The following is a 21494-nucleotide window of genomic DNA, read 5'->3' as shown; positions in this document are numbered from 1 at the left end:
CCGCACAAAGGGGCGGGGAACCCGCGGTCGCGCGGCGGGCGGGCGTGGCCCGCGCCGGGGTCCCCGCGCTTTTCGTCGCCTCGGCCCGCTCCCCGCCGCCCCGCGCGCCCGCCCGAGCCGCGGCCGAAGCACCCTGACGGGGTCGGGAGCCTCGGAGGGGCGGAAGCGAAGGCGGGGAAGGGGCGGCGGAGGCGGAGGGCCGAGCCGGGGCGGGGCCGGGGTGGAGCTGTCCCGCGGCGCCGCAGCCGCCTGCATCCTGGGCCGCTGCTCCGCGCCATCCCTCGGCTCTGCCTCCGGACGTCCGCGCCTTCGGCAAAGCGCGCCTCGAGCATCACAGACAAGCACCAGTTCCTGACTCTAGACGGGACGGCGGGGCGAGGCCGAGCCCAGGCCTCCATCCCCGTGTTGTCGCACCGGAGCCGCGCGCGGCGGGGAGGCGACCAGGGAAAGAGCCGACTCACACCGCCCCTCCCGGGGCCGGGGGTTTCCCCGAGCGGGTCCCTGCCCCCGCCCCGCACGCCTCCTCTCCGGCCCGATGCGCAGGGCGAGCTGCACGTTCCCTAACTGCTCGCCAGGCACTCATGCTCTGCTTCTGCTTTTACACAGGGCGCGGCGCCGTCACGCACGGTACGTTCTTGCCAAGTGGCGCTTGGACACGCCGCGGGGTAGGGGGTCCCTCTCCCTGGGTACTGGCCAGGAATTAGAGGCGGCAGCCTTCCTACCCGACCTAGGGTGTGCGTCCCGTCCACGCCGCCGCTGCTCCGCGGGTCCCTGCCACCCAGCCCCGGCATGGAGGGTGCGGGGAAATGGGGACAGGTGGTCCTGAACTGCTCCCGCACCCACGCACCCGCTGGTGGGCGCGCCCAGCCAGTGGTCAGGCCCAGCTTCTCCAGCTCGAAGACTAGCTGCGCAAAATTCACCTGCTGAAGTCCAAGCGTGTTTCCTCCAGATTTCAAGACAAATCGAAAACAAATGAACCTGGGGCTGTTGAAAGCCGTCTTGTTAGATCACGCCCCTACCCTTCCAGCGAGCTAAATAATCCCATTCTCTTCTGTATAGACTGAGAAAACAGGCGCTCTAAACAAACAGCCGGGCGAGGGAACCGCAGAGCTGTAGCGCGGAATCCTGATTAGGTTTCGACCCGCTTCCCACTTTTATTTCCTATTTGGGACAAGCCTCTCGCTGTGACCAGTTCCGCCGTCTTCCCACAGCACTGTCAGCAGAGGTAGCCTCTTCTCCAGCCGACAATTAAATGACAGTGAGGCAGGGTACAATTGAGAACAGCAACGGACCACAGTAATGGTCTTTAATGGAATGCCCTGTTTACAGATAAGGTACAGAGAGGATGAACACCTCCCCGAGTAATGCCTGGTTGCGTGGCTTTACCGGCTGGAGTTGAGGCTGCTTCCTCCCCACGGGGTCTGAATCGTCCTGATCCGGGGGAACTGAGGAAAATAAATGCCTGCGTAACAGGAACCTGTATAATGTCCGACACCATGTTCTCGTATAGATTTTAAAAGGCTCAATCATTAATAAGCATCATAAATCAGTCTCTGTTTTTAATTACGGTCTTTGGGTTCAGTAATTACTCTGTCGCTCTAATGTTACACCACCCAACTTGAATAGTGCGTTAGTCCAAAACGAATCAGTTAAAGTACAGAGTAAAAGAGATTGGAAGCGTTCGTTAACATGAACTAAAGAAAAAAACTGTAGAGACAAGATTTGGCTGAAAATAAACTTGAAAGTCCTTCCATTATGCAAATCAAATGCCAGTGAGTTGCTGTTTTCCATCTTACTCTCAAAGTTCAAAAGTTACCTCAATACACTTGGTTGAGAATGAGGGAAACAGGCACCTTCAAACTTTTTTGTGATAGTGCAGATTGGTTTGGCTTATTTAAAGGGAAATTTTGCAAATCCTATCAAAAAATTTCAGTGCTTCTACTTTTAAGCAATTCCACTTCTAATAATTTTCCCACTGAAAAACTTGCGTGTGTGCACAAAAATGTGTACAAAGATCTCTGAGGGACTTTATTTGTAGAAATTAAATATCTACCATTCATAATGTACATTCACATCATGGAATACTATTTAGCACTGATGAGAAAGGACGTCTAAAATAGTGTAAAAAAAAAGAGAGAGGCATATTGTTTATGTACACAAATAAGCAAATAAAGATGTCTGCAATAGAGCACAAGAAATGCTAACAGTGTTGTGAAGAAGTTGGGGAATGAAGCAGGTGTGGAAGACACTTTCCATCCACATTGTATTGTTTGCACTTTATAATATGTGCTTGTTTTAGTTATAGAAACTTTTAAATGTAATTTAACCCATAACTGTTTTTATACTTGTGTAAACTCATCCATATACTTTTAAAAGCAAAACAGCAGTGGGCGAATATTGGTAAGGAGACAGCAAATTTGAAAACCACCAATCTAAACTACCACTCTCCCACCTACCTAGTCATTTCTCTTCCCGTGGCTGCCATGCTTGGGGTCATCTTATCACTTTCTCCCAACATCCATCCATCTCAGCCTCCCAGTTATCAAAGAGAACCAAGATCTTTCTCAGTTGCTCAACTGAAAATCCTATGGGTTTGGGGATTTTTTAAAATCCTCCTCTCTGCTTTCCCCATACCTCTCTGACAGCCTTCAAATGCTCTTGCAGAAACACAAGAGTCCAGTATTGTATGCAGGGCCTAGAACTACCATGCTGCTTCTTAGTAGGTACTGGGAAGCTTTTGAAGATGTTTAAGTAGGAATGACACAAAAGATGTGTTTCGTTTTGTTTTATAAATCATTATTCTCCCAATTTGTCCTGCATATACTATCCCTTGGTGCCTCCCCCTCAGTTTGGAGTATCCTAGCACCTTCTTTTCCAAGTTTCTTTTAAAACATGGGTCAAAATTCAACACAAGGAAGCCTATTCCACATCTGTCACCCACTCAGTCCCTTGACCTTTATACTCTTGCCTACATTATGATATCTTATGCTTGTTGGCATTGTGTAATTGCTCTTCTATCACAGGGCCGTGAGCTGTTTCGAATCTGTTTCATGAAGTCCAAAAGGACAATTTCTCCTCCTTCACCTGCTAACAACCACCACTCCCAAAACACACACACACACACACACACACACACATTATTCAGGTCTGGTAAAATAGAGGCCCCCAAAATGTTCATGAGCTCACACTTAAAATATAAACCTGATACACTTTAGGCTATAGAGTATTCATTAAATTAACCAGCTCTCTTTCCACACTGATTCCTAATACCCAACAAGAGACTAAATTCCAGCGTGACTCAGGTCCTAATGGCTACGGTGCGTATCTCAGTCAGTGCCATGAGGCACCACTGGTTCTTCATCTGTTCAGTCTGAGGTCAAACAGCCAGAGTACCATTCTGTGAGTATATCCTGAGCAAGAATGAGCAACCAGGTGACATGGCCAGCATGCTCCTAAACCTTGCCCCCTGTCTGGAAACAATCTGGGTTTTCAATTAAAAGAGCACTGGACTCAGGTGGTGAGGAAGGTGGCAATGAAGTCAGCCATCCCAGTTGACTGGCACGTGCACTGTCTGTGCTGCTGGGTACCAGGAAGTTACAGGTAAAGGGGCAATAAATGACATTTACCAGTTATTGACCTAAGTCTCTGGCAGGCCAAGCTCACCTGCCATAAAGAGTTTCTATGGGAACAACCTCAGAGGAGAGGAGTCCAGCCAGCCAGGAAGTTCAGATTTCCCTTGGTGGGCCAACTCCTGCTCACCTTTCAAGCTACAGATCTTGTCTCCATCCTCATGAGTCTAGTTCTCACTGATCAGTTGCCCTTATTCTGAGCTGCTGGAGCACTCCCCTGACCGCTCAGTTTAACACAATTATATGCTCTTATTCCATACACTCATGTTTGATGTTTTTATAAATGTTATCTCCCCATCCATTTCAAGCTTTTGTTTGTTTAAAAGAAAATCCAGGAGGCGTTCATTGGCTAACTGTTAGCACCAGACCAATAATTTCAGAGTTGGTAGGAGGTACACAGCGCTGCCCTGGTAGACCTGTTCCCATTAATGACAGGAGTGTATTGGCTGCGTAACTGGTAGACAACGGGGTCCTTTAGCCAACTTAGGGTGAACATCAGTAATAACTTTAGAGGCTGTTAGCAGGTCCCTATAACTGCGTCTCACTATTCCTATACTTAGGGTTTCCAGTTTTAGCAAATAAAAACATAGGACACCCTGATAAATCTGAATTTCACATACATAATGAACTTTTTTTAGTATATCTCAAATATTGAATGGGATATACTTAGATTAAAAAATTGGTTGTTTACCTGAAATTCAAATTTAACTCTACATCTGGCATTTTATCTGGCACCTCTATCTTCCATTGTTAATGATCATAATTTGCATATAAGGTGTCTCAAGACCAAAACCTATTGTCAAAGTAAGTAGATGTAATTGCTTTACTTATTGAAGGCCTACTAGGTGCTAATAACTGCATTAGGAACTTTGCACAAAAGATTCATTTAATCCTTGCGATAACCCTGTGAAATAGGTCAACTTCCCTTCAGAGGGGACATGTAACAATGACAACTTCTCTCCAGCTTTATCCAGAGATTAAGTAATACCGTCAAGGACACATGCCTACATACCAAGAGCTAAGATTCAAACCTGAGGCTCACTCCAGCCTCCCTACTTTAGCACTGCCCACAGGTAAGCAACTAACATGTAATTTACAATTTCTTAGAAAATGTGATTAAACATTATTTGACAAAGTCATTTACAGAAAGTTTTTCCCTCCCAAATTATCTTTGAGCAATATAGTAAAAACATCAGAGGAAAATTCTAATATTTACAAAATTCGCTGTTTTCAAGTGATATTGCTAACACCTACATCTTCTCTTTGCATTCCCTCCTCCCCACAAACACACACTTTACCCAATCCCAAGATATAAAAAAATATTTCAAAGAACACTTTGCAGTGGATACAACCTTAGTATTATCACCCAGTTTAGATTCAGTTGTGTAAGCAACTATCTATTGAGTCTTCAGAAACAGATCATTTGGTGGTATTTTTGTTTTAGTCCCAGGAGATGTTTAAGACTTCACATTATTCTAGATTTGAGGGTTTTCTAAACGTACTTCTTTCAGTGTCTAAGCATCTTGTTTGAAAGCAAATTTTGTGTTTATAAAAGTTCTTCAATTCTTTGTGCGACAAAGATATTCAAACTTAAAAGTAATAATTCACCAAGTAATGGATTCATCACTGTTTCTCTATTAAAATTAAATGTAAGCTTTCCAAAGCCTCTTTATTTTGCTCAAACTATCATACGCTGGATGTGCCCTAACAGTAACTATTGAACTATAGGAAATAAGTGCTTTCTGGCTATGAATACGTAAATATAAATATATTTAAACTCTAAATAAAGATGTGCACTAAATATAAATTCTTCTAGGTTTCCTGTCATCAAGGTTTCATTATATGATTCTAGAAAAGTATGCAATGATGTGGAAAAAATAAATGTGTGAAGATGATAGCAAATTAATAAGATACATCTTTCTAAAGACCAAAACAGTTTGAAAACACTGCATTGTGTAATGCTAGATTTTGATCACAGATTTGGAAAGCTCTCTTTTAGTCCAAAGAGATGAGTTACAGAAGAAAAACAAAACAAAACCAACGATTGGGAGAAAATATTTGCAAATGATCTGACCAACAAATTTTAGTCTCCAAAATTTACAAATAGCTCATGACACTTAACAGCATCAAAACAAACAACCCAGTCAACAAATGGGCAGAAGACCAAACAGACGTTTCTCCAAAGAAGACATACATATGGCCAAGAAGCACAGGAAAAGGTGTTCAACATTGCTCATTATTAGAGAAATGCAAATCAAAACTACAATGAGATATCAGTTCAGATCAACCAGAATGGTTATTATAAAAAAAATCCACAAACAATAAGATTGGAGAGGGTGTGGAGAGAAAGGAACTCATTTACACTGTTGGTGGGAATGTAAATTGGCACAGCCACAATGGAAAACTGTATGGAGGTTCCTTAAAAAACTAAAAATAGACCTACCATATGACCCACTCCTGGGCACATATCCAGAGAAAAACGTGATCTGAGAGGATACCTGCACGCAGCATTGTTTAACAAGAGCCAGGACATGGAAGCAGCCGGAGTGCTCACAGGCTGACAGGGGAATGGCCAAGAAAGGTGTGGGACCTGTCTCAACGGAGTATTACCCAGTCGTTAAAAAGAATAAAATAATGCCATTTGCAGCAACATGAATGGACCTAGAGACTGTCACACTGAGTGGAGTAAGTCAGACAGAGAAGGAGAAATATCGTATAACAGCCCTTATTTGTGGACTCTAAGAAGATCCCATAGAAGTGAACTTACAAAACAGAAAGAGACTCACAGACTCAGAGAAGGAACTTGTGGCTTCTGGGTGAGGCAGGCCAGCGGGCTGTACAGGGGAAGGATGGGGGGAAGGGATAGTTAAGGAGTTTGGGATGGACATCTACATATTGCTGCTGCTGCTGCTAAGTCGCTTCAGTCGTGTCCAACTCTGTGTGACCCCATAGATGGCAGCCCACCAGGCTCCCCCGTCCCTGGGATTCTCCAGGCAAGAGCACTGGAGTAGGTTGCCATTTCCTGTTCCAATGCATGAAAGTGAAAGGTGAAAGTGAAGTTGCTCAGTTGTGTCCAACTCTTAGCAACCCCATGGACTGCAGCCTACCAGGCTCCTCCATCCATGGGATTTTCCAGGCAAGAGTACTGGAGTGGGGTGCCATCGCCTTCTCCGCATCTACACACGGCTATATTTAAAATGGATAACCAACGAAGTCCTACTGTACAGCACATGGAACTCTGCTCAATGTCATTGGCAGCCTGGAAGGGAAGGGAGTTTGGGGGAGAATAGCTCAAGTGTATGTATGACAGTCCCTATGCTGTTCAGCTGAAACTAACAACATTGTTAATCGGCTAGGCCCCAACACAAAATAGGAAGTTTGGGGGAAAAAAAAAAACAACGCAAACTTCAGAAAGTGGCTTCCAGAAATGGTACAAATTTCTGTGATAGTGAAATATAAGGTGTCCATTTACATTGATTTTTAAACCTCTTGAGAATAATCATAGGTATCACCCTTACTCATAGAGTATTGTTGGATGAACTGAAAGACCACAGTGGTAGAGATCACTGTGTACTTTAAATATTAAAGTAATCGTCACAGTAGAGTCAGTAAGCTGATCAAGCTCATCATGTGGGTTTTATGTTACCCTGAGATGAAAGGCTCACCTCCCACATTCAAAGAACACAGCAGCAGCCTAATTTAATTTGAAGTAGACACGAAGCAAACTGCTGCCACTGGGAAACGCAGTGGCTTGGAGGTGGGAGTGAAGATCCACCTTTGACTTTGTAAAGTTTTTGGTAAAGTTTGAATATTTTGCAATGACCATATATTAAATGTTTTAAAATTTAAAGCCATCAGAGAAAAGTGAAAAAAATTATGATGATGGTCAACCCACTGGTCCCAACTTTGAAGGAAGGGGAGGAAAGGGGAGGGGCAGGGAGACAAGAGCCTCACCTCTTTCGTTTTAAACTTCACAAACCTGGTGTAATTAGATCCATTTCATATTATTCTTTACATTACCAACTTGAGCTACAAGGTGGAACCTAACTTCTCAGAGGAAAAGAAAGCAAGTCAAACCTCAAAGATCTTTTAGTCCATGGCTAATGCTCAGTAAGGTATTCAGTGTTCAAATCCTGTATAATCACATATATGAGGAGGGTAACTGGGAGGAGCAGAGTTATAAGGAAAGAAGGCAAAGAAGAAGCTTGAGTTGTAATGGTTAAGAGGCTACTCCTGACCCCTCACTCCACCAGATAAAAGGCAGAGACCCTACTGTGAGAGCCCACTTTCCCACCCCAGAGATTTCACGGACACACCTGCCCCTCTGACTCTGGAAGTCAGCTGAGCTCACGCCCCCGCTGCAGCTGCAGGCCCATTACTAAAGAGGGTCCACCTAGTGGAGAGTGAGGCAGAGAAATTCAGTGGATAAAGCCAGAAGGTTCTGAGTTGTGTTTTTTCACTACAGTGAGCATACTGTGAAACACAATGCTAATTGCAAGAGGTTAGTTTTCTTCACCTGACTTTATTATAAGACGTTTTAAGGGTTCATTAATGATTCCCATTAGTGTTCATGAGAAGTTCACCTGCCTGGGATGTCAACTTGCAGATCCCTGGATCCTACCTCAAAACTATTCTCTCCTAATATCAAGTGTTGCCTGCTTACTGAAAGACAGTATTAGCCAAGGAATACAATTCCAGCTAACTCTGAAGAATACCTGAGCACCAGGGGCCTAAACTGACCTCTCAGTCATTCTGCTCCTGATCCCATCTAGGGTGGGCCATTGACTTTGTAACCAACAAAAGGCATCCTCCTGCCCCATTTGGTTCCTGGGCAACCAGGGTCCTGCTGTGTGCTTTAGACAGGCCAGGCTCGCCCCCTGGAAGCCAGCCTCCTCGATCAGCACTTCCTTCTGAACTTCTCTCCCCAGGGTCAATCCTCCAGAGGGTGGCGAGGGTTGTGGTAGGCACTCCAGACCGGGGGTGGGGAAGGGAGGTGCTTGTGGCCAAGGGGAAGCTCTTTGGGGCGACAAAGAGCTTGGAGATGCTGGCCAGAATGTCCCTACGCGTGTGCTGGAGGCCCCTCGAAGTGTAGGATGGAGCCTCCGGACACGAAAGTCGAACCGGTGTCCTCCGTTTCTGCTTCTGGTCCGAGGTGTAAATGGCAGGGATGGCCTGAAACACTGACTCTACTAAAGAAAAGTGAATAAGCATTCTGTTTTGGGTGCGTGTATTCCCTGTTTGCACAACAAGAGAGGGAATTCAGGAGGCCCACAGTTAGCCCGGGACCCTTTGGTCGCGGGAGGTGGGGTGGGGGACGTTAACGTGTTCCCCAGCCGTGGGACTGTCTGGCCTGAAGCACCTGCGTTGCTGGGGTTGGTGAGATATGAGACTCATGTTCCAGGGGCTCACAGCACAGCTGCAGATCATGCTTCTTTTCATGATGACCTTGCGCAGGGCATCCTTTTCTCATCTGTGCCATAACCTTTTCTCGAAACTCCAGCTGCAGAAGACCGTTTCTCGCTTTCTAGGCACAGACGAATCCCGGCGGACCGCGGGACTTCCACATTTCCCAGTTCTTCCCGCCTGTAAACCACATAGGAGCCTCTCCAGGCACTTTCTCAGATGTAGCTCGCAAGGCAGACTCCCGCAAGGCTTTCCGCTTCAGCGAGGCGCCACTCCGCCCGGCTGAGGGCGGGGTCACCAGGCGCCACCGACTGCGCCAGCCTGGGTTTCCAAAGGACTCCGAAAGGAACAGGTGCCTGGCTGAAACCCGGCGCCTTCGCATCTCCCGCTCCCCTCCAAAGGAAGGATGCCTGAAATGTTCCGGGCCTGGGACAACGGCCGAGGACCCGAAAACACCAGGGCTGGGCGAACCGGGGTTCTGCCCCTACTTATCCGCCGTGTAAGGTCGGACTGCGTGAACCCGATCCCACCCTCATAGCCTATCCACCTTCTGGTCCTGCGTTCCCTCCGCGCTCTGCGCCTGGACAGACCAGGTCAACCACACGATGTCAACCACGCTTAGGAGCCCTGGGCGCGTCGAGGAGCGCCCCCTGGCCAAGGCCCGGCCCTCCTCCCCATCTTCGCAGGCTGAGCCCTTGCCCCTCTCGGTCCCCAGAGCCCCCGCCGTCACCCAGCTGGCCAAGTCTTTTTTGGCTCATTTCAGAGATGCCGCGCTATTAATGGGGGTGAAGAGGGTGGGAGGTCAGATGTCTGCTTTGCTTTCAGCGGCGGCTGGGCGTCCTGGCTGAGAACACGGACCTGTGACTCCAGTCCCGCCCTCCCCGGGGGCTGCCAGGGCCCGGGACACCTGCAGCCACAGGCCAAGTAGTGCCCGGAGTCGGGGGCTGGGGTGGGGTTGGGGGCGGAACCCAGGCCGCAGCTCCGCGCGCCCCTGCACTTACCTTGCCTCTGGCTAATAATTCCATGATGTAGCCAAATTCACTAATCTCCCCCGACTCAGACATGGTTAAGATCCTTCGCAAACTCTGGAGGAAGGAGGCAGGTGCACCGAATTTGTCCTTTTTCTCTCTTTTCTCTGTTTTTAGCCTGAGTTTTGCCAAGCGCCCCACCAGGATGCTGTTAACGAGGAAAAATGAGAACGCGAGGGGGAAAAGCAAAATGCAGAGTTGGGTGGGAGGAAGGCCATGGAGGGCTCCTGGGCAGCCACGACTCTTAGCTCAGGACAGGGCGATGTAACGGAACAAACGAGGGCGGCGGCGGCGACCGTGAAATCCACACCAGGCGGAGCCCGGCTCGGAGGCCCCGCCTCCTCGGGGGTCGCGGCCCGCGCCTCCCGCCAGGGGGTCAGACGGCCGCGGAGACAAACACCGACACAAAAGCGTGTCTGCTCCCGGCGTGGCGCCGACCCAGCCCCGACACCCACTGGCTGGTTAAAGCTGTCCTTTATCTGATGCCTGAGACGGTGGCCGTCCGGAGCTCTTCCTGCAAGGCCCGGGAAAAATCCCCATCCCACTGTCTGGAGGTGTGAGGGCAGAGAGAATGAATGCAGAGCAGCCACAACAAAGGATCTGGCTGACAGCGCCGGAAAAAAAAGAATAAGTGAGGGCCCAGGAAATGGCAACGCCGCATCTCAAGTCAGCCTTCCTGAAATCCGATAGGTAACAAAGACCAAGCCAGCGCTCCTGAGATGAGAACAAACACCAGGGATTGTATTTTAAACACACAAAGTGTGTAAGGTCGATTATATCTCTATATCCTCTTGATACTCAACTTTCTTTTAATTAAAAAAAAAAAAAAGACGATTCTGGCCATCAAGGTGTGCTTCCTGGATAAAAATTCTCACCCTTTAGCTACTACTAACTCACTTTCCAATTATTTTCATTTCATGGAGTTAAACATTAAGTGCTGTGCTTCTCACATTTTATACTTCTCTTTTAAAATAGCAGCTCCCCTAGCAGGCTGCAGCTGAAACTGGCCTCTTAGGCTTCTCTCTGCTTCACTCAAACCTGACAATCTTTGCTTCTCTTGAGAAGAAAACTTGGCTGAACAAAGTCAGGTCTACTCTATTCCTGCACTATATGCAGACTCTTTATCTTTCTTGAAAAGGAGAAAAGTGATAAGAGCATGAACTTTTCTCTTTAAAAAAAAAAAACACCTTTCTTCTCTGGCCCAGAAATCCAAAAGTATATAATGATTTCTCTTTTCCCTACATACTTCTCCATAAAGCTCTAACAACGTTGCCCCTTTCTTCCACCAGAACGTTGCTCCTTCTTCAGTGAGTTACTTCCCTCTCCGCCTTTTTGTTGGTGGTGTTACTGTCCTCTCTGAGTTGCTGCTGATCCCCTCTTACAGCAAGCAGCAAAAGTTAATGTGCTGGGGGTTCACAGTGAGGGCTCAGTAGAAACTGAGAAACAAGCATATGTCTTGCAGATAAGCTTCTTGTCCTTCTCAGGTTCTGTAGAACCTTGGTATGTCCTTTGCTTCCATAAGAAAAGCTAGGTACAGAATTCAAGTAAGATCTGTAGCATTCATGGAGAAGGCAATGGCACCCCACTCCAGTACTCTTGCCTGGAAAATCCCATGGATGGAGGAGCCTGGTAGGCTGCAGTCCATGGGGTTGCTAAGAGTCGGACATGACTGAGCAACTCCACTTTCACGCATTGGAGAAGGAAATGGCAACCCACTCCAGTGTTCTTGCCTGGAGAATCCCAGGGACGGTGAGCCTGGTGGGCTGCCATCTATGGGACCTCACAGAGTCGGACACGACTGAAGCGACTTAGCAGCAGCAGCAGCAGCAGCAGCTATAGCATTCATGAATGGATTCCTCCAATACTTGATGCTAAGTTGCTTCAGTCATGTCGGACTCTTTGCGACCCTATGGATGGTAGCCTGCCAGGCTCCTCTGTCCATGGGATTTTCCAAACAAGAATACTGGAGTGGGTTGCCATTTCCTTCTACACCGATATTTGACAGATTGCCAGAAAGAGGTATTGCTTTAAAAGAGAAAGTGTTTTCACACCCAGAAATAATAAAAATCACAAACAACTAGTCTTGTGTCTGCATGGCACACAGGAAGGAGGAAGGAAGAGACAAAAAGAAGTCTGACGCCTCCCTTTAGAAAGCTTTCTCCAAAACCCCATCCAAAGACCTCCGCTTACATCTCCCTTGTGAGGACTGGGACATATGTCTTTATCCCTAGCCACAAGGAAGGCTGAGAAGGTGATTCTTTTACTCTGGGAACATTGCCACTCTAAACAAAATCCAGGGTTCATTAGTGAGGAAGAACAGATACTGAGTAGGAAACTGTCAGTTTTGCCTACCCCTGGGGTAAATCCACTCAGTTTCCCGAGTTTCAACTTTCTCTTTTGTAAAATGACTGATGTTGAACTAAACGGTCTCTAACCTACCTCTTCATGGTCTTAGTGCTAATAATATCTCCCATTTAAGGATCCCTTTGCCACCTGGCAGCACTAGCTGCTCCTCTTTTCCCCGAAAAAAACTGCTATTATAAAAGATCTGTCCAGCCAATCACTTGCTACTAGGAAATACTTCAGGCACAATATGCTTAACAGTTGCCTGAATTTCTCCTGCAAGACCAAGATGGGGCTGGGGGCAAGGGTCTTAGAATCAGCTGCTGTAGAGGCAGGGGAGTGAAACTGCCCATGAGAGTCTAGATAGGTGTCCACAAGGTGAACACTGAGCATTTATGTATTCAGAGGCCTGGTGGTATTTACCACTCTTTATTTAGTCAGTGTGTGAACAGCACTATGGAGCATTAAGAACTTTTCAAAGACGTGCTGTGTGCTTAGTCTCTCAGTCGTGTCTGACTCTGTGTGACCCCATGGACTGTAGCCCACCAGGCTCCTCTGTCTTTGGGGATTCTTCAGGCAAGAATACTGGAGTGGGTTGCCATGCCCTCCTCCAGGGGATCTTCCCAACCCAGGGACTGAACCCAGGTCTCCTGCACTGCAGGCGGATTCGTTACCATCTGAGCCACCAGGGAAGCCCTTTCAAAGATGAGGGGCATACAAAATGAAAACAGCATTAACACTTCCCGATGTTCTCTGTACAGACTTCTAAGACACAGGGTCAGGCACCCAACAAAACTTGCTTTATTATTTCTCTTACTTCTAAGAAGACAGTAAGATTAGTATACAAAGTAATACCTAACTTCATTCCCCAGAGAAACCAAAATTAAGAAAAAACAATTCACATTTCTCGAAAATAATAAAGGTAACAAGGCAGGTGCTGCTTCACCTAAAAGGAAGTTATTTAATACAGGGATTACATGATGTGTGAATTTTTCACACTGAGAAGTCTAGCAATATCCAAGAGTCCCTCGCTGTGGGAAATCTAATTGCCAGTTTCCATCTAATGGACGTAACTTTTCACTATAACGGCTTGACTGCCATGTGGATTACTGAAATAACTGTAACCTATAGAGAGCCACGGGCTTCCCAGGTGGCACTAGTAGTAAAGAACCTGCCTGCCAATTCAGGAGACATAAGAGACACCAGTTTCGTCCTTAGGTTGGGAAGATGCCCTGGAGCCGGGCTTGGTAACCCACTCCAGTATTCTTGCCTGGATAACCCTGAAGCAACTTAGCACGTGTAGAGAGCCACAACTTTTAGCTTCGTTTTCACCCAAGACACCCTAGTTTCTCTTCCTTGTAGTACACAACATAATACAATAGTTTTAACAAATACCCATTCCAATTTTTTTATGGCTGTGGACACAAATAAATAATTGTACAAGTTTAGAAGTTGAAATCTATGATGATGAATGTTTAGTAGTTTAAGACTTAGAGACTGGAATTAGGGATATAAAAATACCTTGGCTTTAATAAACTTGCGTATTTACTTCAGCAGTCTTTGAGTACAAACATATTATAAAATATAGCTTTCTGACACAAATGCATCGAGCACCTATACCCAGAAAGGTCATTTAAAAAACAATTTTTAACAGCTTTATGGAGGTATAGTTTACACACCATAAAACCCACCAATTATAAGGGTATAATTTAGTAACTTTTATTAAATTATGGAGTTATTCAGGTATCTCATAATCTATTTCTAAAACATAGGAATAGCTCTCCCATTTATTGAGATTTTCTCTAATTTCTCTAGCTGTGCTCTATAGCTGTTAGTGTTCAGATATATTGCACTGCTTTTGTTAAATGCATTGCAAAGTATCTTATTATTGTGAAAAATTGATTTCTTAATTTCATTTGGGGTTGTTTATTGTTTGTACATAGAAATGCAACTAATAATTGCATGGTAGACTGTATTTTGCAATATTGTAAAATTCATTAATTCATAATTAGAAAAAGTTTTACTTTTTCCTTTCCAATTTTTATACCTTGATTTTTCTTGCCTTATCACTCTAGTTAGAACCTCTATTATAATACTGAATAAAAGTGGCAAGAGTCGACATCCCTGCCAATTCCTAATGGTAGGGGAGAAGCACTCTATCTTAACCATAAATATTGGTTTAGCTACATTCCATAAATTTTAGTACACTGTGGGTTTGTTTTACTCATTTAGAAACAATCTTGGATTTCCCTGGTGGTCAGTGGTTAAGAATTTGCTTGCCAAGGCAGGGGACATGGGTTTCATCCCTGGTCTGGAAGATCCCACATGCCGTGGGGCACTAAGCCTGTGTGCCACAACCGCTGAAGCCCCCTCACCCTAGAGCCCTGCTCCCCAAGAAGAGGGAGCACCCCGCTGAGAGGCCTGGGCACCGCAGCAAAGGGTCGCCCGTCACCAAGACTAGAGAAAGCCTGTGCACAGCAAAGAACACCCAGCACAAGCAAAAGTAAAAATATATACATGTTTTTAGAGAAATGTTTTTTAATTTCCCCATTTCACAGGCTATTTAGAAATATATTGCTTAATTTCCAAATTATTCCAAATTTCTAAATAATTTAGATTTCTCATTATTTCTTTGTTGATTTCTCATCTAATTTGAACAAAAATCATTTTAAAAAATGATTTCAGTGTTTCTTTAAATACAGTAAGGCTGTGGAGAAATTGGAAACCTCGTTCATAGCTGGTGGAAGTACAAAATGATGCAGTAAGAAACAGTTCAGTGGTCCCTCGAAAAGTTAAACATAAAATTACCAGCAATTCCACCTCTCAGAAGAACTGAAAGCAGGACTCAGGAGATACTTGCTTGCACACAAGTATTCACTGCTGCATTTTTCACAGTAACCAAAAGATATAAACAAGCCAAATGTTGATCAACATATGACTGGATAAACCAAATATAGTATAATAGATACATATAATGGAACCTAACAGAAGCAGAAAATATTAAGAAGAGGTGGCAAGAATACACAGAAGAACTGTACAAAAAAGATCTTCACGACCCAGATAATCACGATTATGTTATCACTCATCTAGAGCCAGACATCCTGGAATGTGAAGTCAAGTGGGCCTTAGAAAGCATCACTATGAACAAAGCTAGTGGAGGTGATGGAATTCCAGTAGAGCTATTTCAAATCCTGAAACATGATGCTGTGAAAGTGCTGCACTCAATATGCCAGCAAATTGGGAAAACTCAGCAGTGGCCACAGGACTGGAAAAGGTCAGTTTTCATTCCAATCCCAAAGAAAGGCAATGCCAAAGAATGCTCAAACTACTGCACAATTGCACTCATCTCACACGCTAGTAAAGTAATGCTCAGAATTCTCCAAGCCAGGCTTCAGTAATACGTGAACCGTGAACTCACTGATGTTCAAGCTGGTTTTAGAAAAGGCAGAGGAACCAGAGATCAAATTGCCAACATCTGCTGGATCATAGAAAAAGCAAGAGAGTTCCAGAAAAACATCTATTTCTGCTTTATTGACTATGCCAAAGCCTTTGACTATGTGGATCACAACAAACTGTGGAAAATTCTGAAAGAGATGGGAATACCAGACCACCTGATCTGCCTCTTGAGAAATCTGTATGCAGGCCAGGAAGCAACAGTTAGAACTGGACATGGAACAACAGACTTATTCCAAATAGGAAAAGGACTACGTCAAGGCTGTATATTGTCACCCTGCTTATTTAATGTATATGCAGAGTACATCATGAGAAACGCTGGGCTGGAAGAAACACAAGCTGGAATCAAGATTGCTGGGAGAAATATCAATAACCTCAGATATGCAGATGACACCACCCTTATGGCAGAAAGTGAAGAGGAACTAAAAAGCCTCTTGATGAAAGTGAAAGAGGAGAGTGAAAAGTTGGCTTAAAGCTCAACATTCAGAAAACGAAGATCATGGCCTCTGGTCCCATCACTTCATGGGAAATAGATGGGGAAACAGTGGAAACAGTGTCAGACTTTATTTTTTTGGCTCCAAAATCACTGCAGATGGTGACTGCAGCCATGAAATTAAAAGACGCTTACTCCTTGGAAGAAAAGTTATGACCAACCTAGATAGCATATTCAAAAGCAGAGACATTACTTTGCTAAGGTCCATCTAGTCAAGGCCATGGCTTTTCCTGAGGTCATGTATGGATGTGAGAGTTGGACTGTGAAGAAGGCTGAGTGCCGAAGAATTGATGCTTTTGAACTGTGGTGTTGGAGAAGACTCTTGAGAGTCCCTTGGACTGCAAGGAGATCCAACCAGTCCATTCTGAAGGAGATCAGCCCTGGGATTTCTTTGGAAGGAATGATGCTAAAGCTGAAGCTCCAGTACTTTGGCCACCTCATGCGAAGAGTTGACTCATTGGAAAAGACTCTGATGCTGGAAGGGATTGGGGGCAGGAGGAGAAGGGGATGACCGAGGATGAGATGGCTGGATGGCATCATGGACTCGATGGACACGAATCTGAGTGAACTCCGGGAGACGGTGATGGACAGGGAGGCCTGGCGTGCTGCGATTCATGGGGTCACAAAGAGTCGGACACGACTGAGCGACTGAACTGAACTGAAGTGATAACATGGAAGGAACTTCTGATATATGTTTACAATATGGATGGACCTTAAAGACATTAGGCTAAGTGAAATAAGCTCGACACAGAAGGACAAATACTGTGTAATTTCAGTTATATAAAATGTCTACAATAAACAAATTCATAGGAACAGAAAGTAGATTACATGGGCTGGAGGGCATGGGGAATGGAGAATTATCATTTAATGGGTCCAGAGACTATGCTGGGGATGGTGAAAATTGGGGTACAGATAATGGTGATGGTTGTACAACAGTATGAATACAAATAATGCCAATGAATTACACACTTAGAATAGTTTTGAAAAATTAGGCACTTGGCCCTTGGGTTGCAGTTTACTGTTTCCTAAAATATTATGTTTGGGGAAATAGTCCATGTATGCTTAAAAGGCAAGTGCATTCTGCTGTTGGGTAGAGAATTCCATGTCTCAGATCTTTGTTCTTCCTCTGTTCCTCCTTTACTGTATTCTTTTGTGTTTAATATTTTTTTAATAAACCTATTTCATTCTTCTGTTGATTTTTAACAATTCCTACTTCTTAACAGTTACTTTGAGAGTTATGATATAAACATTACCTGTCACAATCTACTTTAGGTTAATAGTGACTTAATACCAGTAAAATATAGCAGCTTAAGAAGGTAGTTCCCATTCTCCCCCCTCAATTGCCATATATATTATGTATGTGTAACACCTATGTATGTTATAAACCCAAGAATATATTCTTATAATTAGCAACTTTACACAATCTAACATTGCAGTCTAAGACTGCAAAAGAAATTGAGTTTAAAAACATATGCACACAGTTTATTTACTCACGATTTATCATTTCTGGTACTCATCATTTTCTGCTATATGTAGTCATTTCCTTTCATTCTGTAAAACTCCTTTAGTATATGTGCAAGACAGTGTGATAGCAATGAATTTCTTCAATCATTTAATCTGTAAATCCAAAATAATCACAATAAAAGTACTCTCAGGATTTTCCAGGAATTTGCCAAGTTAATTATAAAATTAATTCAAAAGAGAAACACACAAGATTTTAGTCAAGACAATTTATAAAAGAGCAATGCTGTAGCAAATACAAAAATGAAGCCACAATAATTAGAACAACTGGTATAAGAATAGTAAGTAGATCAATAAGACAGAATAGATTAAAACTTGATTAAATCTAGATTAAAACTTGTGATTAGATTTTACATGATTTATATTTATTTTCTAAGTAATGCAGGTGATACTTCAAATCAGTGATGAAAGGGTGGAGAGCAAGGTGATGGAATAGGAGGATGCAGAACTCACCTGCCCCTGTGGACACATCAAAAATACAATTACATGTGGAACAATTCACACTGAAACTAACTGGAGACTGGCAAGAAGACCGCCATACAACCAAGGCGGTACGAAAGATACATGCAACAGAAACAGGTGGGAAAGGGAGGGAAACAGTCAGGTTGGGACCTGCGGTCCTGGGAGAGTGTCAGAGGCAAACAGGGATTGCATGGGTGAAGATTCACCCTGGAAGTGAGTCATTCAGGCAGAAACCGGCACCCTAGCCCTGCGGTCCAACATGGGGAGGACAAGCCCCCGTGCTGGTGGGGCTAACAGGAGGCCTGCAGAAAGCCGGGACTCCACTCATGAGGAGGACATGCCACCAGCCTGCTCCCAAAGCAAGGCAGAGACGGTGGATCGAGACGGCACACCGCTGCCCCCAGCCTGCCCCAGCCTGAGACAGGTGAGAGCTTCAGCGGCTTGCATCACAACCAGCTCTACACCGGGCTGGGGGCTGCCAAGGCTCAAGGAGAAGGCTCAGCAGAGAGACCACATGTGACTCAGGCCTGATGTGACATCCGAGCAGGGCAGGGGCAGCCGTCACTGGTTCTTCCATAGGAGGCATGTCGGAAAGCAGCCTGGGTCTCTGACCCCAGCCAGACTGCTACAGGCCATGCCCCAACTCACGCCAAGAGCCCACACCAGCCCTCCTTGTCCAGCACTGCCTCCCCATAGGGTGAGCGGAATGGTGCCGGGATGGGCGGGAGAACACACTAACGGGGATGGAACCAGCTCAGCCCTAATCCTCAAGGCTTCCGCTCCAGTAACCTGGGACCCAAGCCGGCCCCTGACTGGGTGATGATGGCCACGGGAAAGACAGGAAGACCTAGGTCACACCGGGCTCCAGCCCGAGCCCCTCCAACTCAAGCGCACCTCCTACCAAGCCGATAGCTGCCAGCACACCCTGGGGGAGACGTGACTCAGGACCACAGCAGATTCAGCTCTCTTGCCAAAGCCACTGGGCACTCACTGAATGAGGATGTTCCACATAAGGACACTTCTTCAAGACCACAATGGGTAAGTGTCTCACATAATTTCAGAGAGACAAAGTCAAACAGAATGAGAAGACAGAGGAATCTGTCCCAATTGAAAGAGAAAAAGGAAATGAAATGAACAATTTACCAGGCAAAGAATTCAAAGAATTAGTAATATCAATGTTAACTGAGGTACATTTTTCGTGAAAGAAAAATATCTCTTTAGTAGAAGCCATTGATCTCATTCTAGAGGGCTCCATTCTTATGACCCAATCACCTCCCAAGGAGATCAGTCCTGGGTGTTCATTGGAGGGACCGATGTTGAAGCTGAAACTCCAATACTTTGGCCATCTGATGCAAAGAGCTGACTCATTTGAAAAGACCCTGATGCTGGGAAAGATTGAAGGCGGGAGGAGAAGGGGACCACAGAAGATGAGATGGTTGGATGGCATCACCGACTCAATGGACATGGGTTTGGGTGGACTCCGGGAGTTGGTGATGGACAGGGAGGCCTGGCGTGCTGCGGTTCGTGGGGTCGCGAAGAGTTGGACACGACTGAGCGACTGAACTGAACTGAATCACCTCCCAAATATCTTACCTTCTAATACCATCACAATAGAGGTTGGGATTTCCACACAAATGCTCTGGAGGGAACACTCACATTCGGTCTAAGGCTGAAGGCTGTCTGTCTGTCTTGTTTCTGGTCACACTGTTGAGCTCTGTTATTATTTCTAATAGTTTGCTAGTTGGGTCTCCTGGAATTAAAAAAAAAAAAAAAACACTATATTATCTGAATACACATAGCTCACTTTTCCTATTCTTTGCCAATAGAGAATTTTTTACCCATTTTGTTACACTTTTCATTATAATGTTGGCTAGCATAAATGATAAGTCATTCTGGACTTATTTCCGATTTTAATGGAAACCTTCCAAATAGTCTATCTTTGTAGTTGAGGATTTGGGGGGTTAAGGATTTGAGGTTAATAATATCCTTTATTGGGGTAAGAAAGTTTTTTCTATTCCTACTATGCTAAAAAGAATTTTTTATTAGATATACATGTTGAAATTAATCAAATTCTTTCATGAGGCATCTGTTTACATGACTGTAGGATTTCCATTTTTAATCTAGTAATAGAGTGAATTATGTTAATTTTTTTCCAGTATTGAATCTCTTCTGGGATAAGTCCTGCTTGGTTATGATATATAAATCTATTAATACATTACTGAGGTACCAACATGTTCTTCAGCATTTTTGCTTCAATGTCCATATTTGTCTCATTTGATCACTTTCTGGGGGCCTAGGATTCTTCCTGTTCCTTGTATGCGCCCTGAGTCAGTAGCACATTTGAAGTCATTTCCATTTTTAGCTTAGTAGCTTTTCTCTGTTAACATTATTCCATCTGCTTTGCATATGCTTCAGGATTCCTTATAATAATTTCTGGCCTGCCCAGTGTATCAATTCCTGTTTCCTAGGACTGCTATGATTTTTTTAAAAAGCAAAACAGATCTGTCGTTTCCAGGAACCTGAAATGGAAGGAATAGAGGTCTTTGCATGGCTCTATTTTCCATCTTCCTCAAAATCCAAGGTTGATGCCATTTTAGCCAATCTTGCTGGAATCTAATAATTTCTAGTGTTCTCTGATCAGTTTAACTATCACCAGAAGCTAAACACATCTACCTACTAACATTTTCTTCTCTTTCAAATGTGGTTTTTGGTTAAATTCCATAAAATGTTAGCTGTTAGGAATAAAGGTAGTCATACATTAGCCAAAGTTGTCTGTTACAGAGGTAAGTCACAATTTGCCTTCCCTAGATGACTTTTCAACGCTCAGCTGGGACAAATTCTTAGACTTCCTTAGAATGAACCAGCTTGATCAGCTACCAATCTTTTTTCCCTTCTGCATCAGAATAAGGATTTTTTTTTTTCCCAAATGAAATGCTAGTTACCTCAGCAACATTAAGAAGAGCTTTCTTTTTAAGTCCCCTTTCCCTTGAGGTGAAAAGGATATTGTATTTTCTACCAGTTTCTTTTCTTCAGAAGTCTATCACAGATAATCTTTGGCCCAAATTGGGTAGCAAACTGCTTTGGGGTTGTTTGTTGAAGGACAGAGGATCAATTCTTGTCTCAGACTTTCCCAGACTACAAAGTTGGAACTGTGTGCACATA

The 21494-nt window shown here is 44.7% G+C and overlaps 1 pseudogene; it reads right to left on the bottom strand.

Moving 5' to 3' along the window:
• Positions 1–1049: 1049 nt before the first annotated feature.
• Positions 1050–10096, bottom strand: LOC120860994 (annotated as a pseudogene).
• Between the last annotated feature and the right edge of the window lie 11398 nt (positions 10097–21494).

Source organism: Oryx dammah, unplaced genomic scaffold, assembly GCF_014754425.2.
Source record: "Oryx dammah isolate SB20612 unplaced genomic scaffold, SCBI_Odam_1.1 HiC_scaffold_11210, whole genome shotgun sequence".
Lineage (NCBI taxonomy): Eukaryota > Metazoa > Chordata > Mammalia > Artiodactyla > Bovidae > Oryx > Oryx dammah.
This window is presented reverse-complemented; position numbering and strand designations above follow the sequence as displayed.